This window comes from Numida meleagris, chromosome 7 (genome assembly GCF_002078875.1).
Source record: "Numida meleagris isolate 19003 breed g44 Domestic line chromosome 7, NumMel1.0, whole genome shotgun sequence".
In the NCBI taxonomy this organism is placed as follows: Eukaryota; Metazoa; Chordata; class Aves; order Galliformes; family Numididae; genus Numida; species Numida meleagris.
The window spans coordinates 27,066,017-27,091,673 of record NC_034415.1 but is presented as its reverse complement, the minus strand read 5'-3'; the positions used below and the strand labels follow the sequence as shown (position 1 = coordinate 27,091,673).

The window sequence follows — 25,657 nt, the reverse complement described above, 5'->3', positions numbered from 1 at the left end:
AAAGGTTCCATAAATACTTGCACTAACCTGCTATTATGTATGTGAAAAATGCTTTAATTTACAAAAAAAAAAAAATTAAAAAAAAAATTGATCTTTTGATGTAGGTAAGGAAATAACATCCTTTAAATGTTATTATTTCAGCAACTGTAATTTTAGAATCCATCTTTCTCTTCTCTGCCTTTCTCTGTGACTGACAAATCTTTCAGATTCATTTTTGCTGCCTTTGACACATTTTTGCACTTCTTGCATAGTCTACCTTGTGTTTTAATCCCCTCCTGCTCCTAGCTATCCTGTTGCCAGAGAAAATCTGTGCCATTTTTGGATTATGCCGTTTTTGGAAAACCTTTCTTACGGCAGAGGGACCAAAGGGGCAAAGCCCATTTGTTCCATTGTGCCAGACACACCAGATACACAAAATATGCGGACAGGCATAAACTTCACTGGACATTCATGCAGGCAAAAACCACACTGACGACTGGCTTACAAACTCCCTTCAAGCATTTACTTCTCAAGCAATCAGAAGACTTCCCTGACACCAATACCAAGTAATGTGCATCCAGCATGTTTGGACTAACCTAATCAACTTGATATAACCATATCTTTTAAACGGCACAGTGGGAAAACAAGAACAGTGCAGTACGACTTGGAGCAATTTTTACTCTAAACTTTACCAGACATTGTCTGGTTTAGTTTATCTTTATGGCTGGTTCCTTAGCTTCTGGCAAGGCAAGTATTTAAAAAATGAACATATGTTGCATAAAATGACAATGCATGTAAATTAGTTATTTTACTCTGACATACATTTCTAGCATAGCCCTTTTTTGGTAGAGGAATCTCTGTTGCTAGCAATTCTGATCATATTCTGTGGAGTCTGTGTGGCCATGACTGCTAAAATGCAGCTGCATTTCACAAGTCATTGATTACCTGCAAATGCATGTAAGTAACCTATACGAAGTAAATATGAACTCTCGGATAACTGATCTAATGAGAATGGGGTTTATTGTAGTAAATAGTTCTATGAGAGCTGGGATTCATAAACTCTTTCTGTGGATGATACTGGTTTACTGAATATCTCGTTCCTGAATCTGAGTTACTAACATCCAAAGCAGGTGCTAATTACTGCTCTACATTATAGATGGGCTGTATACAGATTTCTTTTTAAGCAATGGCAATGAAATACAAAGCATTCCGGTTAATAGCTCTGAAGACTGCTAAGAATAATCATACTATTTGCTTACTCTTCCCCAAATAACCTTCCTGACTGGATTTTTGTTCTTAAAAACTGAAGCTGAATGAGAGAAAACAGAATCAGATCTGCCTGAAATGTCAAATCTTAGGAGCACAGCTTGGAGAGCAGACAGATGGACCTAGCAAAAAGCAACCGCATATAAAAGTGCTATAATCCGTTGGAGCAGCATGTTAGTCGAGAACAATCAGATTCAAAATTGTTCCTCTGAAATTTTCTTGCTGGCAACCAAACATTGTGACTTTTGTCATCATGCTACAAGGAAGAATCAGATGGGTGGCAAGAGCCAGGGACTGGAGAGAAAGCAGCAGATGTGAAGACAGAGAAGTGAAGCCAGCACAAAATGCTGCTATCGTTTATGGGAGGAGGCAGTGCTTATGGCATTAATCAGCATTCCATAATCAATGGCAAAAATTCTGAGGAGTGCCAATACCTATTCATCTTTATTTACGCATATGCCACTCCTTCTTTACAGTATTATCCCTGGGAGTAGTTTCTAGGCTATAAAGATTGTTGCCATGAAAAAAAGATAATTGTAGTTCATGACCTGGAGGCCAAAGTAGTGCATAATAACACTATTGTGCTCTGGGATGTACAGAGAGCTCTATAATGAGGGTGAAATGTAACCAAATACACTATTCCAGTGTAAAGTCAACAGTGCATTTTAAACAGAAAATTCTATCTGTGCTATTAGAAATATGCTTTTGCCAGGATGTAATTACACAGAAAACCAAACTATATCACAAAAGTGATAGCATTCCTGACATCAACAGCCAAAAAAGTACTTTACCCCAGGAGCTTACCAGACTTGTGAACAATGAAGTTGTGTTGGAGGGCACTTAGCCTGGGACAGAAGTAATGCCTTTGAGTGCAGAATGCTTAACTCTTTTCTTGCCTCCTGAGCAATGTTTTCTGTCTTGCACACTCCACAACTACATCCAATATCTGCCATTTTTGAGACTAGGAGCTATTTCCCAGTATAGTACTAAAATGTTCTGGTTATAAGCTTTAAAATTATCTAAGAGAGTCTGGCTCAGCAAACTTTGAGCCTGCTGTTTCCAGAAGGCTTCAGCTCAGCTCATAGGATAAGGAGGCCTCAGGGACACTTTGCTGTTTTTGGCAAGGACCACGCTAAAAACCCAAACCAATTCTGACTTCTCCTCTTTACTGGTTGTAATTTCATTTTCAATTTCCAGCATACAGTTAAAAGAATACATTTTTTTTTTCTACACAGACTTACAGATAATAAGTTGCATCACACTAAATTGGAAGATGGCGTGCTCTTTGAGAGAGAAGAGTGTTAGAAGTTTATGGGAAGTCTTACTTAAAGCTATAGCCTACACCAGGTTCCCCAAGGGAAAAGAAAAGACACATTTAAAGCCATAAAATGATGCTCCACTTATATTGCATTGTATCTGGACATACTGGATTAAGTTGCTTTTTGTGATGTTCTGTGACTGAACGTAACCAAGTACAACCATATGGTCCATGAAGTAACTTGTGAAATAGACTTGCCTTACCCTGGGAATAGATCCTGCTCATTTACGATCCCCCAGTCTATGTCTGAATTGTTTGCAAGGGAGCTGGGCTTTACTTCGTGGCCAGTGCAGCTGCCAGAGTCCCCACACCAGTTCAGCTATAAAATGTACTCATAGGTCAAAGATACGGTACAATCTGAACCATGCTCATGGCTGCTTTCAGTGCTTCCCGGAGCAGATCTGTTATATATAGGAACGTTACAGTGCTGTTCCTGTTTATGTTAAACTGAATGCTCTAAAGACTATCACAATATTCTGGTTAGTTCTCCGAGGAAAAGACTAATCTCAGAATAGAAGTCTCCTACATGCATATCCACCCAAGGATAAAATCATCTGTTTGAAGTGATCCCAACTCATTTTTCTTTAGCCTTAGTTCCTGTCCTCTGTCTTTGACAGCTAATTCTTTCCTATTCGTTTGCACTGTAGTTTAATCACATAAAACTATACAAACACATCTCACATATTTCAAATGCTTGGTATTACTTGTTTCTTTCTTGTAATGATGATCTGTAAATCCTAGAAGCTTTCATGATAAAAGTTGAAAGATTCTACCAGCACATCCATATTTGTCATTTTTAGCAGGACTTGGATGTTCTGTGGCAAGTGAATATCACAAAGATGGACCATAATTACAAAGATAAGGCTTACATCATAGTTACTTCTGGATTAATCTGAATTTCAACCTTGGGACTAGGCTATGACAAAAAGATAGAGAAGTTTGAAACTATCTTCCCAAGGGCTAAATGAGGATTGGATATAGAGTTTTCAATCAAACTTTTTGAAATATCTTAATTATTTTTAACTTTAAGGCTGTGCAGAGCTAAGTACTAACAACCCACTGCTGTGAGAACAGAATTGGAGCACATGGAGCAGTAGTTGATAGCTGACCCTCTTTTCTTTATCCTTCATTGTCAGTAACACCCATGAAATTCATATTTTAAAATAAATAAAAAGATGATGAAGAAAAGTAAGCTGTGGATTGATCTAGTTATCTTGCGGTAAATACAGGCAATAACAATTGTTGTTTTAAGTCACGATTAATAGTGATGTTTCCACTAAAAAATGGAAAAAAATGCATGCTGTTTCTTAAATATCTTAGTGGAAATAACTTTACTATCAGATACATCCTGTCCCAGTTGCCTTTGAATTAAGTTAGTTACACTAGCTAGAAACCAGTGGCTAGGTAAGTAAATCAAAGGCAGGTATTTCTGATGAATGTCCAGGGGCAGATCTACACAATTTCATGCTGTAGCCCTGTAACTGGAAAATGCACTCCAAATATTGTATCAACTACCTGTTGACTTTATTAGATCAGTACATTTTTATGACCTATTAGATTCTTGGGAGGCATCCAGAAAGATCTAAGTCCCTGTTGAGCGTATAAATCTGGACATAATGAATTCTATTTCATGGCGGAGATTTATGGTTAAAAACAAAGAGAATGTTTGGCATTAATAATTAAGATATTTTCAAATTTCCTAAGGATTTACTTGTCTATATGACCTGAAAGTTACTCTATTTTCAACCAGTTTTGTGTGCTTTCTAAAGACTGAACATCTAACTTCTCTGTTATGTTAAATACGGAGAGATTTCTCAAGTTACATAACATTACTCTTTGTGACCATATGCTTACATGTAGATGTGCATGTATGTGTAGGAAAGTAACTCTCTACTTCTCAAGCAGTGACGTGTCACACCAATCCATTTACAGCTCTGTTTTTCTCAATTATTTGCAGTCAGAGTCTTCCCACATATGTCAGTGGTAAAAGTATCATGCCTTGTTCACGTATATATGCATATGGGATTAAAAGAGATAGAGATATTGGCTTCCCTAGAGCCCAAGGAATTCATTTCTGAGACTTATTTCACCTCCAGAAGGAGCCAAATGCCCAAATTACTTACACTTAAATTACAGTGATAGTATAATAACAGATTTTGAATTCTTATTCATATCTGACAGTAAAGGGTAGTGATGAAACAGTCAGGGAAAAGGAGAATTAGAGTTACAGAAATGTAGGAATGGTTATTCATTCTTAGAAGTAGACATCAAAGCACTGAGTACTCTGTTCTCTTCACAGTATTTTCCATTGTCACTCAGTTTGTTCATAAAACATAATTTGAGTAGGTGACATGAAAACAAAGCAACCAAAACCATGAACTACTAAAAGAAAACCTTTGATCTTGTTACTTCATATCAAAAAGCCCAGTAGTAAGATATTAAATATGGAAAATTCATGGAAATTATGTTTTTTTGACCTCTGCCCTTTAAACATCAGCTAGATCTTTTTTCCCCCAATTTGACTGATAAGCATAGCTTGAAAGGAATGAAGACGTGCCAAGCATGTCCTGGTTCTTTATTTGCAAGCTCACTGCTTCCTCCCCAGAAAGGCAGACCACTGGGCATTCCATTATTAAAGCTGAAACTAACTAAAATCGTGCCTTCTTTGTGTGACAATTTACAGCAGACTGAGGATGTGCAAATCCTGAAACTGCAGATTCATTTTCACTACATTCATCAAATGTGCATCTGCGAGGGAAACAGGCATAGCCAGGACTATTCCCAAAGAACAATTTCATAAATTACACGTGTTCCGCACAGACTTTCAGGCACAGACTAAACATTCATCAACTCTTCCATGGATTTTTTCCTCAGGTACTTTCATTTCATTTTTCTCTCCTCTTTGTCTTGTACAGTTGAGCCATTTCCTTCATAAAATAATCATCTTCTTGAAATGAGAAAATAAAAGCTTCTGACAACTGTACATCAATATGGTTTTCAAGCTACATAAAATAATCCCAACATCTGCTTCTTTGTCAGTTTTCCAAACCCTAAATACTAATAATATGCTAGAAAGATGGAGAAACCAACTATCTTGCTGTGTGGATCCTTCTGAGTAAATGAGTGCAATAGGATGTGTGGCAGCAACACAGAATGAGGGGAAAAAAAGAGACTGAAAAAGAATCACAACAAAAAAAGAGCATACGCCATCAATAAGCAAACATTAAAAGCAAACTCCAGCAAAATAATTTTAAGACCAGTAGTTTATAAGAACAGATTTGGAACATTATACAGTTACATCATTTACAAGATTTCTTGTTGGTTTTGAAATCGTGGCTGCACTGATATCACCTTGAAGCAATAATCTTTCTATGAGTGTATCCATTACCAGTGGACAAACATTTAGTGTCAGGACACCTGAACTGAAGGCTATTGTGATGTAGTCACGAAAGAAGTTTAAGCATGTTCTACTACATGTGACTACTTTGTGCATTTTAATGTGAGAAGTGAAAGTCATCTGCAGCTGCCTCATTCCTCCTGTGTGTCCCCCTATAACTCTAATAGCTCCCTCTGCCTAGAACTGGTTTTATGAATGAGGGTACAATGACTGAATTGCAATGACTACATGCTTGCACTGACTTTTTTGCTATTCATTGTGGTATATAAAAGGGTTTGTTATCTAAAGCCTCTCAAGATAACTGTTGTCTGAAATATCTTACAAAAAACTTTCATTGTAAGTGATAGAATTCTAAATATCAAAATGTAGATGAGAATGGAAAAAAAATGCAAGTAGCGAACTTTTATGATAGAACATCTTCTAATTACAGTAACACACTCCAGGGCTCAAATTATCAAATGATAATTTACACCTAGGTGATTTGACAGCACTCGGCCTTTGGCCTTCTGCCTAACAACACAATAGGCGTAAATCATTACCAACCGATTCACACCCTGTCATGTCTTATTGCTTAATTAATTTGTCTAAAAGGCTTTCCATGAGAACTTTTAGCAAATGCCTTTGTTGCACATCTTTCAGTATGGGGGTCAGTACCTGCCCTCTGTCATTCTCAGTTCTCCTTTCAGCCCCTTGTGTTTTAAATGCATCCAGGAAATTTTTGTTTTTACCACACAATCGTTTAATTTAATGCTTCCATTTAATGGTCTTTGTTTAGGTAAGTTTGTCTGATATTCTCTGGCTGCTCTATCTGTGGATCCATGCATGGACGCTGAACTCATGCTGAGCTTTAGAGTGCAGACTGCCTAGAACAACTGATCTAAGGTGTCACTGGAAAACTGCACTCAGAAAGTTAAGATGCAATTATTTTTGCCAATTAGTACCTGTTTGTTTACTCAAACAGGAATATCAACTTGCTATATAAGCTTAGAACAGGTAGAACAGTATTGTAGAGTTAGACATTAAATATTTTCAACATACATATTGTGTAGTGTATATTCTTGCAACAATCTAATCCTAAGCCCCACAAGAGTTCTGGAGAACAGCAAGTTTGATGACACAAAGGAGGCCAAGCAAGTTCATGGGGAATATAACTACTGATGGCCATTGAACAGGATGAGCCAGCTGAAGCCTCCAATCCCTGAACTACTCACAACTGAAAACCAGAATGATTATACAACAGAAAGGTCACTCTAGTTTGCCTTTATACTCTACCCTCAAAGTTTGCTGTGGACTCCTTTTGTTGGGATAACACTAGATTACATGGATTGAGCATGAAGGAATATTTTATGTTCTTACAACATCAATAACCGGAATTTCCCAGGGACCATTTTCTGGTAGATGATGGAATTAAAAGAAATGTTAGCCCTTGCAATAGCAATACTTTTTTCTACATACGTACGTAGCACATACAAGCCCTAGCCAATACCCCCCAAATGCTTCCTTTGCCAAAATAATTCACTCATCCTACAGAGACTGTCTGTCTTGAAAATGAGAGGACAAACCACATCTGACAAGAATAGTCATGGTTGGGAGGCATCTATGATCTGCAATGATGAGCATGGTGCAAAACAGAAGGTAAGAGCTATAAACAAGAGCTGGAGATCACAATGATGTCTTTGAATAAGTGGTGCTCTCCTAAGGAAAGCAACTCTGTGGTGATTTTTCTTCTGAATTCCCCTTCTAAATATTCTTCTTGTTGTTATTATTTGAATAAAATCATTGCTATCATAAAGAATACATCAAATCAGCTTTAGTGAGTGAAAAGACTCTGACTCAAAAGCTGAAATCCTTCAGCTATTCTTGCAACAACAGACATAGTGGGAGGGCCAGCAAGCCACCAGTGACTCCAGCACTTCTTTCAGGACAAATGATGATGATCTCACTTCAAGAGAGTCTATTCAAGTTCTAGGTCTTTCATGCTTCAGCCATCATCCAGATCTAAGCAAAAATTTGATAGAACTTCTTTGATACCATTTTACTGATCATAATTTCCTATGCTGAGATCATGATTTCACTCAGACTTCATCACATAGCTGAAGAGCAACTAAGCTGGCAAGTGTCCGTGAACCACTTCAGGCCTACCTCAGGTCATGACTAGACACAAGGTTTTTATTGTCTGTGCAAGTGAATGCAGAATTAAGTTTCTATCCTAGAGCCGTTTGTTGTTTTGGATACATCTTCAATTTTTGTTAGAAATTTATAGAGACAAATACTCTTTCTAAGAAGCAAGGTGAGCAGTTTACTTATTTTACCACTGTTTGCATTTAGCAGAGACCTTCCTGAACGTTTGCCAACCCAAATGCTGAAGAGAGGCATCCAAGGTTACCAAGCTCAGCTGTTCAGCAAGGATGATCTTGCTGAGAAGAGCCAGACTATACAAATACATAACATTGCGTAGAACATACAGACAAGCCCAACAGCCATGATTTTAAAGACAGTTGCATAGAGGTCTAGCTGCTCCTTTCGTTCCTTTTATTTCAGAAAAGAAAATTAATTCAGTGTCATTTCATCCCCTACAAATGCTGGAAAAGTACTCATGAGTCTAGTCACCAAGCTGAAAAGAAACTTTACGGGGACCACCCAGAATCTGTCCTTGGCGATCCAGGGCAACAGAGCCTTAACAAAAGATTTTTTTTTTCTTTGTTTTTGTCTTCAACTTCAAAAGGCAAAAAGAGTCTTTTAAGCACTTACACAGCTGCTCAGACACTAGCTTGCTCTGTCAGTCAGCTTTGCCCACGCTCCCTGGCTTCTCTTATCTTAATGCTGAGCTCTTCAGTAGTAACATTGAGTTCTCAAACAGTGCACCACTTTTTTATTAAAAACTACATCAGATCTGGATGTTTGGATTCTGAAGATGCATGCGTCTCCTTTTACTGATTTACTGATTCTTGTCCTTAAAAAATGCACTGATAAAAATCATTAACTGAAAGAACTTCTTTATTTCTTTGACTTCTGATTCTTGCATAGATCAGCCTCAATTCTGTTCACTTCACAGAATGTTCTGAACATGAAGCAATAAATGCAGCTTTCCCTGGTAAAAGAAGAATCTCTGCCATTTGCCATAACCACCTTTTAGATGACAACCAACTGGCAGTTTTCTTTATTCTCTTTCTGAATTCAGATGATCCCCATGTTGCAAGTGGGCTCAGTCAACCCAAAAAAAAAAAAAAAAAAAAAAAGGAGATTGAAATAAAGCCATCTATTTCAAAAAGTAGAAGATGACAATATCTTCAGAGAGACTCTCCTTCGGATCTTTATTTGTATCAAGAGTATAAGGCTAAGTGTCTACTCAGACAGATGCCAAACAAAGGCAGTGTGACCGTAGAACTACGGCCAAATTTCACTAGAACATGGTGTAGGCAGAAAATTTAGTTTGGAACTCTTCTGTAAAACATATATGCAGGAGAGTGAAAAAATTACTTTTAACATTAGCAGAACAGAATTACCATGTTTGAGTGATAACAAGGCCTCTATCGTTTTTTTCAGTTTGAAATTCCTGGTAAGTAGTGTTCTTTAAGACTAAGAAAACCTTTGGGCTCATTTCTTACATCAGAATCCAGGATACTCCACGGCTTACAAGGAAGCCTTGCAAAAGAGATGATTCATGCAGCATGATCCAAATGTGACATGAGAGTTCAGGTTGACCTCTGAATCCTATCCATTGCTTTTGATTAGAAGATTTATCCAAGGACTTAAAATTTTTCCTGTTCTTTCATTCTATTTTTTTCTCATTATAGTTAATATTATCAGAGCAACAGAAGCTGAAAAGAGCTCATTTGATGTAAATGCTTTAAAAGAACCTCAAAATTGTGCCTGTATCAAATTTGCATGCCAGCCATCTGCACAAAAAACCTTGTCTTTGCTCCAGTGAAGCCGACTTGCTGAACTTACAGTCTCCAGATTCGTACTTCCCTGCACCATTGCATGGTTATTTGTGCAAACATGGGCAACAGGAATAGCAGCAGCTGCGCATGTCCATCTGAGGGCAGAATGCATCCTTAATCTTTAATAACAATAGTGGTAATACTTAACATTTAAATAAGCCTTTTCATCTTCAAAGCCCTCTGCAGCACAGAGGCACACAGATTCACCCAACACCTCTCAGTTGTGGATATTATTAGCAGCATTTTACAGAAAGAATTACGGGTCAAAGAAAAACAATGCAACTTGTCCAGGGACAACTGTGAGATCATTGGCAGAGAGACTGTTATGAATCATCATCACCTGGAAAATCAGTTTAGAGACCATCAGAAAGAATGGCACACAAACCTGCTCAAAGAACCACAGAGAGATCTGTGTGATGCTGTTCTTTCCTAAGACTCTATGGGGATGTATCCCAATAATCAGCAGCTCTAACATGAGAAAAAGAGGGATTTTTTACAACTGGTGGAAGCCATCCGGAATTTTCCTGCTGTTAGTTCAGGATGTTGCTCAGTATACTGTGATATAGATTAGATTGATTTGTTGCATAAAAGTGCAGCATACTGCAGTGAAAATGAAATACCACCTGGGTTTTGCTCTGCTGCACATTGATTTAAACCACTCTGAACTCAACTGCAGCTATCCGGATTTTGGATCAAGCCATCCTGCTAGAAACTTATGATCAACCTCTTTATTTTTAAAGGATCCTGTTTTCATAGGAGCAAATTCCTGTGCAAAGACTGAAATGCTGCACCAAAATGATACTGCTACAGTAGCTGAAATACTAATGCTCAGCATCCTGAATTGTATCTGTCAGATACACGGCATGTTTTTGACCTATGCTTTTGGGAATAGTGTGGACAAAAAGACTTTTCAAAAGCATCGGAAAAAAAAATGATCTCATTTGAAATTTGATTGTTACAGTTGAAAAATCCTCAACCTCATCTTTATTAGCCTGCTATTCAATCCACATGAAGTGAAACCATCGTTACACTGTTATTATCACTCCACTGGACACTGAGTAATAAATGGAAAGATACACACTATGTGCTCACTGAGGGACCTGATCCTAAAGTGAGCTGCTTTTTCCAAGCCAGGAATCCTCTAAGATCCCTTGAATTCAGTGAGAAATTTGGGCTCTCCATAGCTAGTGCACTGAACTCTTTTACTTAAAAACTCCATGATAAATGTATTGAAAAATAATCTGAAAGGAACACTTGCAAAATGTATTTAACCAATTTGATTTTGTCCTTATGTCTCATCTTAACATAGTATATTTGGCAACATAAAGGCATGGCAGCTCAACACTATGTGAAAAACAAAAATGCTGTTTATTTTGCATAGGATTTGTGAACTGCATAAGGTTAAGGATATTCTGCAATAGAGAAGCACTATATCCATTCAGAAAAGAATTTGCACTTAGATTCTTCCAAGTTGATAACCTGATAAATACAGACTAGGAATGTATTACTCCAGCAGTATGATATTGACTGAAAAAAATGTTTAATTTCCTAAGGAACTACACTTAATACTAGAAATTTTATCATCCGAAGTGCTGCTGATTTTTCTCTTGTTCTGTATTTACAAGGCACAGCTATAAGCATACCACTTGCTCTCTAATATTCCTACAAAAATGACAACCATCTGGGTGCTGGGGTGGGTACACCGAGCCCTAGGGTGCCTTTAGCCAGTTCACTTGAAATCTCGAATCTGTCCTATCCTATCACCCAGCAGCAATGGAACATTTGTTCCCCGAAGGGCCGGCACGCTGCCAGCAGCAGGTGTTAGGCTGTCCTCTGGGATGAAGGCAGCAGGCATGAGCACTGATGTGTGCCCATGACAAGATGTTGCAAATCTGCTCTCATAGCGACGGTGACAGCATCTGGGACAGTGTTGTGAGTCACCATTCTGTAACCATTAAAAACCAGTTGCCATTCCTTTCATAATAACAAATTAAAATATCATTCCAAAGTGTGCCGGTTTCAGGAAGAAAATTAAAGAATGTATGTGTGCACTGGCACATACACGGCTTTGCAGCATGTATTATCAAATTATGTTCAGATGATTTTATCTGAAATTAATAGATACAGTTGATAGGGTAGGTTTGCAGCTACTTTTCAGGAGGCGTTCTTAAATTTTCATAAAATAAAAGTCAAATAGAAAATGTTTAAGGGAATAAAAACTTCCAAACTATTACGAACATATATTCTTTTGAATTAATGCTTTATAATCTATAGACAATTTTAAGACAGTTGTCTCTATTATAAAGTCAAGATCTCCAAACCATTTAAGTTTTAGATAGTATTTACACAGGTTGAATTTGTTTCTTCTGCCGATATCCAAAGCTAAGCCTTTCATATGTGGCATTTCATAAGAAGGGTATTTATATAAATATCTGCATGGAAACAATAATAGATTAGCAGTAGCTGCCTGTTTCCAAAATGCTTGTTTTGAAAATGCTTGCATAGATCTGTAGGCAGGTGCACAGATATTGTTTCTGTGACCTCTTCCCACAGAGATCATATTCTTCTACTTCAGCTTACACTGGATTTGAATTATGATAAAGCATATTTTAAAAATTCTCAAGCAAATAATACAGCAAATATCTAAATGATGCTATTCCTTGATTTCTCTGGAGCCTTGTTTCAGCCTGGCACGCTTATCTTCCTCGCGATCTAAATCTGAGACCTTCCATGTTCTTGACCTTTGCTGAACATAACACATGGGGTTGACGAACTCAATGGCTGGGCCTCCCTTTGACTAGCAGTCTTTTGTCAGCAAGGCTACTGCTCTAATTTGGACTGATCCTGACCCAGTTCAGATCAATGGCAGAACTGTTAATGATGTCAACAGAGCCAGGATTTCACCCTTGCCCTCAACACTTACAATGGTTAGCATTATCATGAGGACATTTTATAAGCAGTGTTCATCAACATTAGGGGCTTCAGAAAGAGAGAACTCATTCGAGGGCTGATGCCTCAAGTCACATTATATGCAACATGATTTAGTCTAAGCAGCTTTTACCATCACTAGCATTTCCCCTCTGTCCATGCTTAGTCTCCACTTTGCTTAACAATCTAAGTGCTTGTTTGCTGCTTTTAGTCCACCAAGTCAGACACTTGCACACCTTTTTCCCTTTACATGTACCTGTAAGCCCCATTTTTGAAGGTTTGCCCAGTAATGTCTCATGTACTTCTGAAGAGCAGGTAGTTTGGCCCTGCCACATTTCCCTCGAGTGAAAAACAAGCTTCTTTTTAAAGACAGATGTGAAGTCATTTTGCAATGGCCAATTCTGAGAAGATTCATTTTGCATTTTGTCTCTCTTACGCTTTCATTTTTAGATGAAAATATACTCTATTTTTTTTTCCCAAAACAAATGAAATGTGCAAAACAGAAGCAAGGTTCTGGTTTTGGACCATTTTGAAGAGACCAAAATTATTTGTTAGTAGAACAGATTCAGTCAACAATGCACTCAAAAATGCAGAAAATATTGTAAGTGGCAAAACATCTTTTTCTGGTTAAGAAAACTGGAGAATTTTCCCTCACAAAAAAAGTATTTTACGTTCAGAATTTGACCTAAACTTGTAGGAAGACAAAAGTCTCTAGAAATGACAGCTGATATAAAAATGAAAAAAGAAATTCATTTAAATGTGAATGATAAATTCTGCATTAACACAGAAAAAAAATTTCTTATTTTTATTTTGTAATGGAATTTAAAAATCCATTGATTACTCCGCTAACTTTTACATTGTGGAGCAAACACAAAAACTAACTGTAGTAGCAACATCACACAAACCCCTAACAGCCAAAGAAATCTTACTTTACACTATTTTCTTTTATCAATATTACTACTACTAAGGTTAAATTTATGTAAGACATGTCTGCATTGCTCAGTAGTTACTGTCTGCAGCATAAACCTACCAATACAGACCAAAAGCATAACTTACTTGTGAATGACAGACAAAAACAACAACAGATAGCAATATTAAGTGCAGATATAAGTGCAGCTAATGTTCTTTTCATTTTTTTGGATTAGCTGCTGGTTTTGCGCTTAGCTCAATGATGACATCAGATCTAAAAGGCAACAATTACCAAGTCACCTCCTTGACCCCTGCCAAAGCTCAGTGATAAGCACATCTCAGCTCCCCGTCCTTCAGATTTTTTAGCTGAGCACTGGCAATTTCCTCCCGTCTCACACATCATTCACTCACCTCCTGTGCGTTTAAGATCAGATTTTCAAAGCCAGGCATGTGTATTTGTGCATGTGCATCTACATGCATCAACATTTGAATATCCAGCTCACGGTTCAAAAGAAAAACAATGCTATTCCAATGTGAATAGGATACAAATACTCCAGAGAAGGCTGAATGATTTATTTAAATGTTTGACAAAGAAACCACATACTGCGTCTTTTTGATGGATTAGTTGTGGGTCTGCTTTTTTTTTTTTTTTAAAAAAAAGCCTTTGCTGTAAATCAGCAGCATGAAGAATTATAACACGAAAACAAAAGCAAATTATTTAAAGAACAGCCTGTTCCCTAAACTGTTACTGTACTTTGTGCCAAACCACATTTTGTGATATATCATGTACAACCTTCTCTTGCATGTTTTAGTGTTATGCTTTATGTGACTTGGAGTGAGAAAACCCCGATAGCTCTGTCTTAGACTCACCACTGCCACCAAAGACAGGTCCACTCGCAGATCTGGACTGCAATGTGACAACTTCTTCCAAAGATGATGACTCTGAAAGAGGTGGAAAAGTGTTTGTTTGCTTGGCAATGTATACAAAAAGAAAGCTGAGTTAAGTAGAAATGTGAATTTAGAGTCGATCTGTTTCCCTTCATAAAACACTTGGTGGATGCAGAATGACGATGACCTTACTTGTGAAGTGCAACACATACAGAATAAGGCCGTTTCATTCTCATACAGGCCTGGAAATCAATGACTGTGAACTAAGCTTAGATGTGAATCTACAGCATATAAATTATAATTACTGCCTGTACACAAGCAGATCTGTAGGGGTAAATGTGAAATAATTTATTTCACACCGGGCCACATTACATCACATTTACCACAAGCATACAGGCAACTACTGCAGAGCAGCTCATGTCCACCAAATTCACACTGAAATATATGCTGGAATATTTTGTTTATATGCCTCCATCTTCTATCTTTACATTTACATTAATCCTTTTTCAAAATTGATCCAGATTAATTTTCTTAGATTTATGTGAAGATGAAGCCTAACTTTCAGTAACAGGAAGAGAGAAGGGTTCAGCCACGTTTTATCGATCTTGTTTCCAGTCTCTCACGGTACAAACTCTAAATCAGAGCACTCACATGTCAGAAAACAAACAAACAGAAAAACCCCACAATACCACAATAGGCCTGACAAGTAAGCAATTAAAAAAAAAAAAAAGATTGGAGCTATTTGTATGGATAGTGATACAGGCACTCAGAAAAAGGTATTTCCATTTCCAGGGTAAATCTTTCTGTACCTTTTAATAAAAAAGATTAAATAAAAATTAAAGTTAGAAATTTGTTCTTACTGCCTAAATATTCTCCCTTTTGAGAAAGGCCTCATGTCCCACTTGAGCTAAAAGTACAGAAAAAAAAATACTTGTGTTCTAAGTGGAGTAGTTAAACCAGTTTGTTATCATGATGCCTCGAAAACTTCTGCTTCTGCTTATAAGCAAGCTTATAAGCAAGGGCTTCAAGCCCAAAGGGCTGAAATTCTCCATGTTGTGGAAGGCTCTCCTGAACTGAGAGGTGCAAGTTGGGCCTTTAAAAAGGACTATCCTTTAAAAAGGACTGCATCAAAAATGTGTTCTTGGCAGCTGTAACTCCTGTCTGTTGCAATCCATTTGGGGTTAATGTTGTATTCTTCTTCTTGTTCCATCAGCAGTGGAAAAGGCAAAATTAACTAATGCTAATGTAGAACCTGTTTCATGTGAAGTTACTAGGACAGACCTGACACCTGATGGAGTCAACCTAGAGCTGCAGGCTGGTGGGTCAAAGAATGGAACTGGGATTCAAGGTGTGGGAAGAACAGAATCAGACCTAAGGAGATTGAGCGCTGCTAGAGAGAGGAGGCAGACTGAAGGAAGTCCTGGGATCAAATACAGGAGGGAACACCACTAGGAAAGAAGTAAAATGCTGGCTTTTGAAAGGATGTGAGTGCAGCAAATCACAATTTGAAGCCTAGAGGGAAAGCATGTGCAAGCTGTCACTGCTGTTAACTGGCCCATTAGCTCAGGTAGAGAGGTCCATGTTACGGTACGAGAGGTCCCTGATTTGGGAGTGACCCACAAGCTTGTCAGTGTGAAGCAAGATCTGTTCCTCATTTTATTTATGAGCCTCACAGAAAAATGACAGGCAGAAACTATACTAAAATTATACATATTCCAATGCCGAGGACTCATGGGAAAGGAGATTACAGAATGAATTTTGCTCCTTCAGTTATAATTTAGCTCTCCCTGTTCATATGCATTTTATCTTTAATAAAATAATCTATTGCAAACAAGACTCTTTTCTGTCTCACATAGTTCTGATCTACTTTGGGATGAGTCAGTGTTGTGTTCCAAAGTAAAATCTTTCTAATCTCTCCATACCGGGAAATGAGAGATAATAAACGAGGTAGGGATTCCTGGGAGTAATAGTAGAGTCTCATAGTTAAATCCACTGAAGACTGAGATCTTAATTCTCTAACTGTTATTACTAAAGTCATCATGTGTTGAAAAGCAAATCAGGCAATCAATGATAAATGGTGATTTATATGTACCTTATTTGCAGGGGGCCTGACTTCATACTCAAGGGTTGAAGCATTTAAGAGTTGTTCAGCCTGTTCTTTGCTTGTTTTTAAATAAAAACACTGAAATTATAAAGTTGCTAGAATCTAGAATTCACTTTTGTACACACTATTACTGCAATCTCAGTGGATTCCAAAGAGTAAAGTGACTGACTTCTGTCAGTTTGGGTAATCCAACTGATCCAGATGTTTACTTTGCTGCATTTTAAGAAAACCGTGGTCACAGGAATTCCTTTTCTGCAAGTTGCTCCCTAATTACAATATTAATATGAAGATGTAATGGCAAGAATTCTAAAATAATGATATATAAGGATACATTTCTGTTTGTTTTTTTTTTCTGTACCTCATTTCCCTTCACCTTCCGGTGGTATAACAAAAATATATTAAATCATGTTTGTCATGCGTATAACTTTTAGTCTTTAAAGTACTGTAAAAGAGCTGAAGGGGAAATTAATAATTCTGGTCAGTAAACAAGGCCTTGGACCACACATTGGACTATGAGGAAAACCAGAAGTATGTCTGTTCCATCCATCTTATACGTGAATAAAAAATCACGCAGTCAAGGAAATGAAGCATAATACATGCACAAAAACTGTGCAGTCTTAGTTGCAGCTTCCTCATTTTTTGTTCTTTGAAGTCCCCTCTTCCTTTAACATTCCTTAAATTTTACTGCAGTGTGTTTAGTCTGCGATTGGTTCTCCCAAATGGAGTCGTCTGCTGTCAGTCCTGAGCGGGAACAGAGAGGTTCTGGGAAGGAGAGAAACACTGCACAGCTGTAGCTCACCTGTTTGTATCTGCTGGGTGCAAGGCAGGTAACTCTCGCCAAGCCGGAACGCTCTTCTTCCTCAGAAATGTTTGCATCTGAGGAGAGAGGTCTTCATCTGGAGCACCTCAAGGAAAAGAGATGCTGTTATGGATTATTCCTGAGAATGGCATGGGGGAGCCCACCCGCCATCTTGGGCATAGCACAGGCACACCCAGCTCCGGAGGGAAGCAGCTGTGCACTGAGACTTGGGGGATCACTGGTGAGTGAAAAAAACCTCATGGTTTGTGAGCCAGCCTCAGGGATTTATGCTTGTGTTAAGGCTGGGCGAGGTACAGGGGTTGTGTTCCACCCCGCCCAAAAAAAGGAAAACCACAGAAAGAAAGAGAGATGAAAAGGAAAAAAAGTAAACAAATGTGGTTTTACAGAAACTGAGGAACAATTTATCCTCAGTACAGCAAGCAAAAACTTGGAAAACATTTGGAAAAGTCAGGAAACAAGTTAAAGTTGGTTGGCAGACTCTGACAAAGCTGACAGCTAAAACTACCCCTGGCATGTTGACAACAGCGTGGCATCAATCTGTGTGTAACAACCTATCCTTGAAAAACTCCATCCTTGATTTAAGCTAGCACTTCCTAACCTTTTCTCTACCCAGCCTCCAAACTGCTGTGCAAAAGTTTCCACACGCGACTCTTAACTTGCTCACCAGCAGGGGCCAGCCCCTCACCACCGGCCAAGATGGCAGCGGCTGCTCCCTCAGGGCGTGGTCCCTCCTTCCCGCCTCTGCGGCCGGCGGGAACCGTCCCTCACCACGCGCAGCCTGCCCGGCATCTTGCAGCTGCCCCGTGCTTTTGCGCTGCCCTCTGGTCTTGCACTTGCCCCGTGTCTTCACTTTCTTTCTTCAGGGCATGACTGTCTCACAAAGCTTCCACTGCGCTAATAACATAACTTCCCAGCAACCCAATCCTCTGTGTGAGAAAGGAATCCCGGTCTTGTGTTGTGACCTCCGTCTGCAGAATAGCATTCTCCATTTTGGAGGGATGGATGCTCCTCAGCTGGTGCTCTGCTTCAGGACGCTGAGGTACCTCAGGTAACCAGGGCTGATCTTATCACACAAATTGATTTCAGTAATTTTACATGAAGTAATATTCGGTTGTTAAGGATATCATGATTACACTTGACCTGACATGACATAAAGTAAGAACAGAGTGACATAAATGCTGAGTCTCTTGCACCACAACACTGGAGCGTACACCTGCCCTACCAGACCCTATTTAGCAAAGCCTTATTTTGCTCCAGGAGGTTGGGGAAAACTTTTGACTCACTTTCTTAAGGTTAAATACAAACTTTATTACAATAGACCTTCTAAAATGCTTTCATTTTTTTTTCTCTCTAGACCCAAATTTTAAAAAAAAAGGCCTCTTTTTTATTTCCAAAAGGAATTACAGTCCTGAAAATCATTCTTGGTTTCATTTAGTTTTTCTTTTGAAAAGCCACATGTCTGATTCTGGGGTCTTAGGTCCTCTGCAGGTTTTTGTCACCACAGAGGATATTGAGTGGGTCTGACATACAAGTGGAAGAGGTGGCACACAGTGCAGCTTGAACCTAGGACCTCTGGCAGTCCTTTCTGAGCCTCATGTTTGAGACACATACCTCCCCTTGTTGCATTGCTGTATGTTCTTTTATGTGGGTAATACAATGAAGGCCATGACATTTCTTTCTGTGAAATTTCCAGCTACATCCGCAATTTGCTGCCAATGGCCAAGACATCCCTGTACAACTAACTGTAAGTGCTTGCTCTCTCTCCCAGCAAATTGGTGACCATCAGATATCAATGGGTATAAATCACCTGAGATGCCATGGTGGCAATAAACACAACCAACCTGTACCATCTGCAGCTTTAGTCCAAGTAAAATGGGTTTAGAAGACTGTTATCATGCAACAGCCTCACATGCTAACATATAAGGTGCCATGAAAGTTTTTTCTTCCACGTTGTTACTCCACCTTAAAAATAGTTTTCTGCTTTGAGACCCTTCAGTGCTCTCAGATTATCTGTATTTATACAGTTCTTGTGGTCTTACGATTTCTATGCTTAGCTGGATGATACGCAGATAGCCTGAGTTGTCAGTCAGATTCTCCATCTCTCCCATCCATCGCTTGAGAGGCTCACCTCATTTCTATATATTTCCTTATATAATATCCCCAAGAGATTTAACTCAGACACCTCAAATACGTTAAGGACATCCATATGTAGAATGTCACCTTCTACGAGGACTCAGCCAAAACTTGCACTGCACAGCTCATACACATGCTATAATGACCACATTATTTTGATTACAAAAGAAAGCTGCGCTTTCTCAGTCTTGGCGTGCCTCACTATCATTTGCTGCCGCATGCCACATTGAAGTTGATACTTAGCAACTGATGGGGGGAAAAATGAATTGCTAACATCTGTTTTATCATTTTTTTGATGAATGAAAAGCAAAATAGAGACCTTATTTGTGCCTGGATCGTTGAAAGCAATAAAATTTACACAGACTGGTGTCACTATGCATTGTGTTTCTAGCAAATAGAGCTCTCTACGCTTATTAAATGATTTTAGTGTTATTGCTAAAAGAAAAAGAAACCTCATATATACTGCCATACAGACAACTCAGCAATCCAGTACGGAAGATCACAACATTTGGATCATCTGGCTGTTTGTCAGTAGTTATTGTATTACATGTCTTGATGTGTTTATCAGAAAAATGAATATTACTTTTCTTTCTAATTTCTCATGTGGGAAAACCATGTGAATAGTGGGTCTGTTTGGTTTACAACTGCAATAACAAATAAAAATTCCATCTTTAACACTTAGGAAACTGTCTATTTTTAGTTTGGTTTCCTATGGAAACAAGGCATCTGTGATCAGGCTGTCTCTGTGCATGTATCTGTCCTTGTGTACCCCCTAATAATCTTTGAGTCTTGTGGCCTTTTCCTACCAAGAGTGACATAATGAACAGAAGTCCCAAGACAACTGAGTTACAGCAAATTTCATGAAAATAAGTGGCCAAAAGCAAATAATTCTATGTTTCCCAGCTGAGAGAAGGTTACATCATGAACTTAAATCTTACGAGGCTCCACAGAATCTACAACACAACTATGAAGAAAAAATTCAATCCTAGGTCACGTTTTCATATTTCACTTTAAGTTTATAAGACTCAGAAATCAGGTTTAAATCCATTCCATTGCTCATGCACTTCTATGTTTAATATTTGTATAGGGCTCCCTTTACTGCTCCACCAAAGTATTAGAGTCAATTCTCTCCTCGCAACCAGCAGAGAATCTAGTCCCAGATGTTTTTAAATTTGACCTGTCATTTGGGTCAGAGGATCAGGGTCATGTTATATCAGTCCACAAAATTAAATCTTCCCAAATGGTGCAGACTTCTGTATCAGAAAGCTTCAGGGAATGCCTGGAAGCAAGATGTCTTTGGGAATTAACCAGTGAGCCCAGCAAGGAGAAGAAAATAGTGTTGGACTCAGTTCTTCTGGTGATTAGAATATGTCAGCATGTTAAGAAGTAAACGTTAAAGATTGATTATTTTTGGTTATTGGGAGAATCAAGAGGAGAGATGGAAGCAGTAGCAAGGCGTGATGCTGAATAGACCTTGATATGGAAGAGTTGCCAGCTTAGATCATCTTGTTTCTGTTTTGCTGAACCCATCTCTTGCTGTATCTTCAGCCTTCTCAGTATTGTTCAGAGCTAGAAAACAAACAGAAGAAAGAAGTGTTCTTTGAGGTAAGGAAACTGGAACAGAACACAGAGTAGTTAGCAGCACATATGTAGTGCTTACCAAAACTGCAAATTAGAGTTCCTGTCCATTTTGTACAGGGTAATCACTGGAATCACTGAGGCAGAAGGTAATGACACTCCTATGGCTCTCTCTGAGTTGGATCTGAAACTGAACTATACTTCTGCAACATTGCAAGTTAATAAGCCTTATCCTGAGGCAGAGCTGCTTTTTGGATCCATTTTGTGTAGTACCATGGACTTACCAGCCCAACCTGGTGCTTGCCTGGGGCTCTTTAAACTATGCTCTATTGTACAATGAAACGCACACAAGACATAAGCAGAAGAGCTGGGACTGTAGATGTGTGTTATTAGGGGAGCTAGCAAGGCTAGCAAACTTGGGAGAACTGCAGCTTCCACTTTCTCTCGAAACCAAATGTTTTTCAGACCTGCAGAGAACTCTTGGCTGATTTGTAGCTATTTTCCTCTTCCTAGGCTATTAAGAGCTCAACATCTTGGAGACAAATAAGCCTTTCAGTAAGGAAATGTTCCTCATAACAAGAAAGCATCCTGACTGTAAAGGTGCTTCCCTACAGCTCTGACTGCTGCCTTGCCTCCCTTGTTATGGTGGGAAAAAAACCTCGGGTGGATGGAAAAGATGAGGATATTTATCTTCATCATAGTGTGTGAAGGAGGAGTTCCCATGAAGTAGAGGTTGGATTTTCCTCAGATTAATGTAGTTGCCATTTCTATCCTGTCACAGTTTGCTGTTACATCATCCCATGCTGGCTAATATGCCAGTAAAGTCAATTATACTGCATATTTGTTATTCTATGGATGTTACGTTTAGAGATCTCCTAATTTTTGATCTTTTATATGAAATAGTAGTGAAAGTATTCAAAAAATAAGAATAGGCAGATGTAGTTTTAAGATCAATTGCTTGACACTGACAGGTAATATTTTTTATAGTTTTTCCACCACCATGCTTACTGTAATTCATTTAAAAAAAAAGACTTTAGAAAGCAATGGTTATACTTAATTTATTGATCTAGTTTTCCATTATGCTGTTATCACAGGTGAAAAATGTGTTGTTGATGAAATTGTTGATTAAAACTACCTGAAAATCCATTATATCTAGCTTACGTTCCCTTACCTAATGAAGCAGATGGATATAAAATTAAAGAATGCCATACTGACCTTTAGTAGAAACATATATAGCATATAAGTTGAGACCTATAAAATAATTAATATTAATCCAACATTTTTCATTTCTGAGCTAGAGCTCTGTTACTAATAGCAGCTACATAATGTGTTGTGTGCTTTAACTGGGTGGGTGTTGCACTGGATGAGAGAAGGAAAATGTAGATTAGCTGAGGCTGTTCTCAGTATCTTTTCTAGATTCAGGACAGAGAAGAGGAACGTGTCCACCTTCCCTCCCAGCTACTCATGCAGTCTGGTAGGTCAGGAACAGTGTGTCTTTTGTGTGTAAAGGAGGAACATCAGCATGAGAAACTGCAGAAGCAGTTAAAACAGGAAATGGGATCACTTCAGCAAGACAGTCCCAGTCTTATGCTATTCTGAGTAGGGACCATTAGTACATCTGGTTTGCCCAGCATCTGACATAATATAGCAAAGTTATTTTACATGCTAAGGTAGTGGGGGCTATGTAAATACATGATTATTGCTTGCGTAGCATGGAATTACTTAAAATCATCCTTTGCTTTTGAAATTTACATCAATGCTACTTCAAACTGACTATACCTACAGGCAAGTCCTAAAACATGCAGAAAAAACTCTGCAATAGGTTTTTAAGAAATATTCTGATCATAAACATTTTGTCCTAACTCTTCAAAGACAGTGATAGGCCTCTTCTGAAACTTCGAGAAGTCCTGGGTATTTCTTGCGTTATGTAACAGCAGCTGACCTTCATTTTGGTATAACAGTACAACTTGTGCCTCTTTTTCTTCTTGGTCACTTCTTTAATGTTAGCAATTTGATTTCAACCAGAATTTATTTCTTCGTTTGTTTTTTTATTTATACATAAATACAAGAATCCAAAGCAAAATACCATTCTTCCATTCCCTTTTGTTTGGGTCAAATGGGGATATTTACATTAGAGATCAACGCACTCCTTCCATTCAGATGCAACCCATTTCTTTAAGCATCTTGAAACTGCTATGAAAGGGAAATTTCAGTGTGGCACCATATAAAGAGTCCCTTTAGTGCATGCCAGAGGTCAGACTGTCAAGAGCCAGACTTTTAGTGCTCGCACTAAAATCCTAATAAAGCGCTAGAATCCACACAATTTTTATGTGGCTCAGGGCAGCAGAGGGTGCTCCTTACACTCTCAAACATTTCAGACAACTGAAAGAACAAATTTTATTGGATCTTAAATGAAGAGGATCCATTGAAGAGATACTATGCCTTTTTGTGTGCAGAGGATTTGTTTTCATCATGGTACAGAATGAGAGAAGTTCTAAATTACAGGGAAATTACACATAATTTCCGTGCTTACTTTCCACACCCAAGGATCTGTTCCGTGTCTGTCAGTTATGAAACAGAAAGCAATATCATTTTTTAATTCCATGGCTTCCTCTTCAATCCTGCTCTTGCTCTTTCTTCTCAGAATGCTTTTTTTTTTTTTAAAGCAGAAGTCTTCCTCACATTTCTTCAGTTTGCATTGCTGTTTGCATCTTGTTTATAAAGCAGCTGCGAGCAAGTTTGTCTTTGATCTAGTTGGACTTCCATAGACATATTGTGTGCTCTGTGCCACGAGCCCTGCCTCTTTCTTTTTTGGTGCTTCACATTTTCTTTGTTCACGTTTTCACAGACTCTTAGCAAATAAGTCTTGGAAAAAAAATACGCAAGGTTTGGTCATAGGCAAATCTATTTACTTGCTTTAATGAGAATCAAACCTGGGGTTTTGTGTCTCCAGTAATGAACATTCCATTCTTCTTCACCTTTTCTTTGTTATTTTCGTCTGGATTGTTCAGTTACCTCTGGCATTTGAAATTCTTTCTCTGAAGTTTCTTTCAAATCGTAGGTCCCACAGATGCTTCTTTTTAAGTATTCTTTGATCATATCAAAATTATAGATGAATACCAGAGTTTCCAAGTCTTCAGCATGTTCTGTCTCTCCTTGGTTTCCACTGAGCCAGCTGATCTCTTGGGCTGTGCTCTGGCTGTGTGCTCTGCAGAGTCCAGGTGAGCAGCCAAGCTCATGGACTCAATCCACGTGCAGCTGGGTCTTCTGTAAACACAATAGGATTCACAGAGAAAAATCTATTTGAAGAAAAAAATTAAGCAATGGAGGTTAATAAAAACCTTACATTTGTGAGCTCTTGAGCAATTTCCCATGATTATTAAAGGGAAGTAAGCTGAATAAAGGAGTTTTTAAGGAATCGATCTTTTTTTGCATAGCTGAATTATTGATTTTCTAGATGCAGCCTGTGAGAAGGGCATACTCAGTGCTGTCTCTGTGTTCACACCTCTTAAAGCTCATGAACAGCTTAGAGGGCATTTGTATTGCTCACCTTCAATCAAAGGTGCCCTCTGAGAGCAAGCTTACAAGGATGTGTAGAAAAATGTTTCCTCAGTGTTGGACATTTCTAACAATTTCCTGAAGCAGTTCATTTACTACATATCTCTGCAGCAAAATACTCCCCAGATGTCAAAGAAAGGGGGTGAAGTTGCAGACAAACATTTACTTTTGTTCATTCAAAGCACATCGTCTTTCTGGGTGAATCCAGCACTGCCTACTTAATCCATTTCTCCTGTGCTGCTTTGTCTTCCTGTGGCATTTCTCCCCTCTGTGCTGTGAGTACCACTGGGCTGACCCTGACACTTCTGTGCATGCAGTATGCTGCATAATAACACAGGAAGGCTCCACATTTCTGAAATGTAACGTATTCTTTATTAGCACTGGTTAGCAGTAAGCTGTGACTGCAGCCGGTGCTCCAGCCATTCTCATTCAGGCTGAATCCTTGGGTGCCTTTGCTCGTGCAACCTCTGCTCCTCCTTTCAAATTCTAGACAGGCTGTTATCAGCAGTTGTGTACCTGCTACATAAACCAAATGGAAAGGCTCTTCTTTCTCAGGATCACCACCTATAACAAATTTCTCAGCTTCAAATTTCTTCCCTTGACTGTACTTCAGTGAATTACCCTGAGTTCCTTCCCAAGGTCTGTGACTTCTCCCTTAACATCCTTTTATACTCTCCCTTTTTCCTCCCTCTCCCTTCACACTTGCATCATAGAATCTTCCCCAGTCCCAACCTCTTGCTTATTATCACCTGCCTGTTGAATACTTCGCCTGGCTTTCATCCTACAGCAGGATCAGGAACGTTGCTCTTCTTTATATTCCTCCAGGCCTATTCCT

The 25,657-nt window shown here is 38.6% G+C and overlaps 1 long non-coding RNA gene across 4 annotated transcripts in view; it reads right to left on the bottom strand.

The window, feature by feature from the left end:
* LOC110402869 overlaps positions 1 to 18,420 on the bottom strand; it is a 62,348-nt gene extending 43,928 nt beyond the window's left edge. The window contains exons 1-3 of one of the 4 annotated variants that reach the window (XR_002441372.1): positions 18,152 to 18,420; positions 17,533 to 17,629; positions 14,612 to 14,683 (exon numbers count right to left, since the gene is read on the bottom strand). This is a non-coding gene — a long non-coding RNA (uncharacterized LOC110402869). Of the gene's footprint in view, positions 1 to 14,611; positions 14,684 to 17,532; positions 17,639 to 18,151 lie in introns of all 4 variants that reach the window. The other 3 variants (XR_002441373.1, XR_002441371.1, XR_002441374.1) reach the window with 3 other exon arrangements.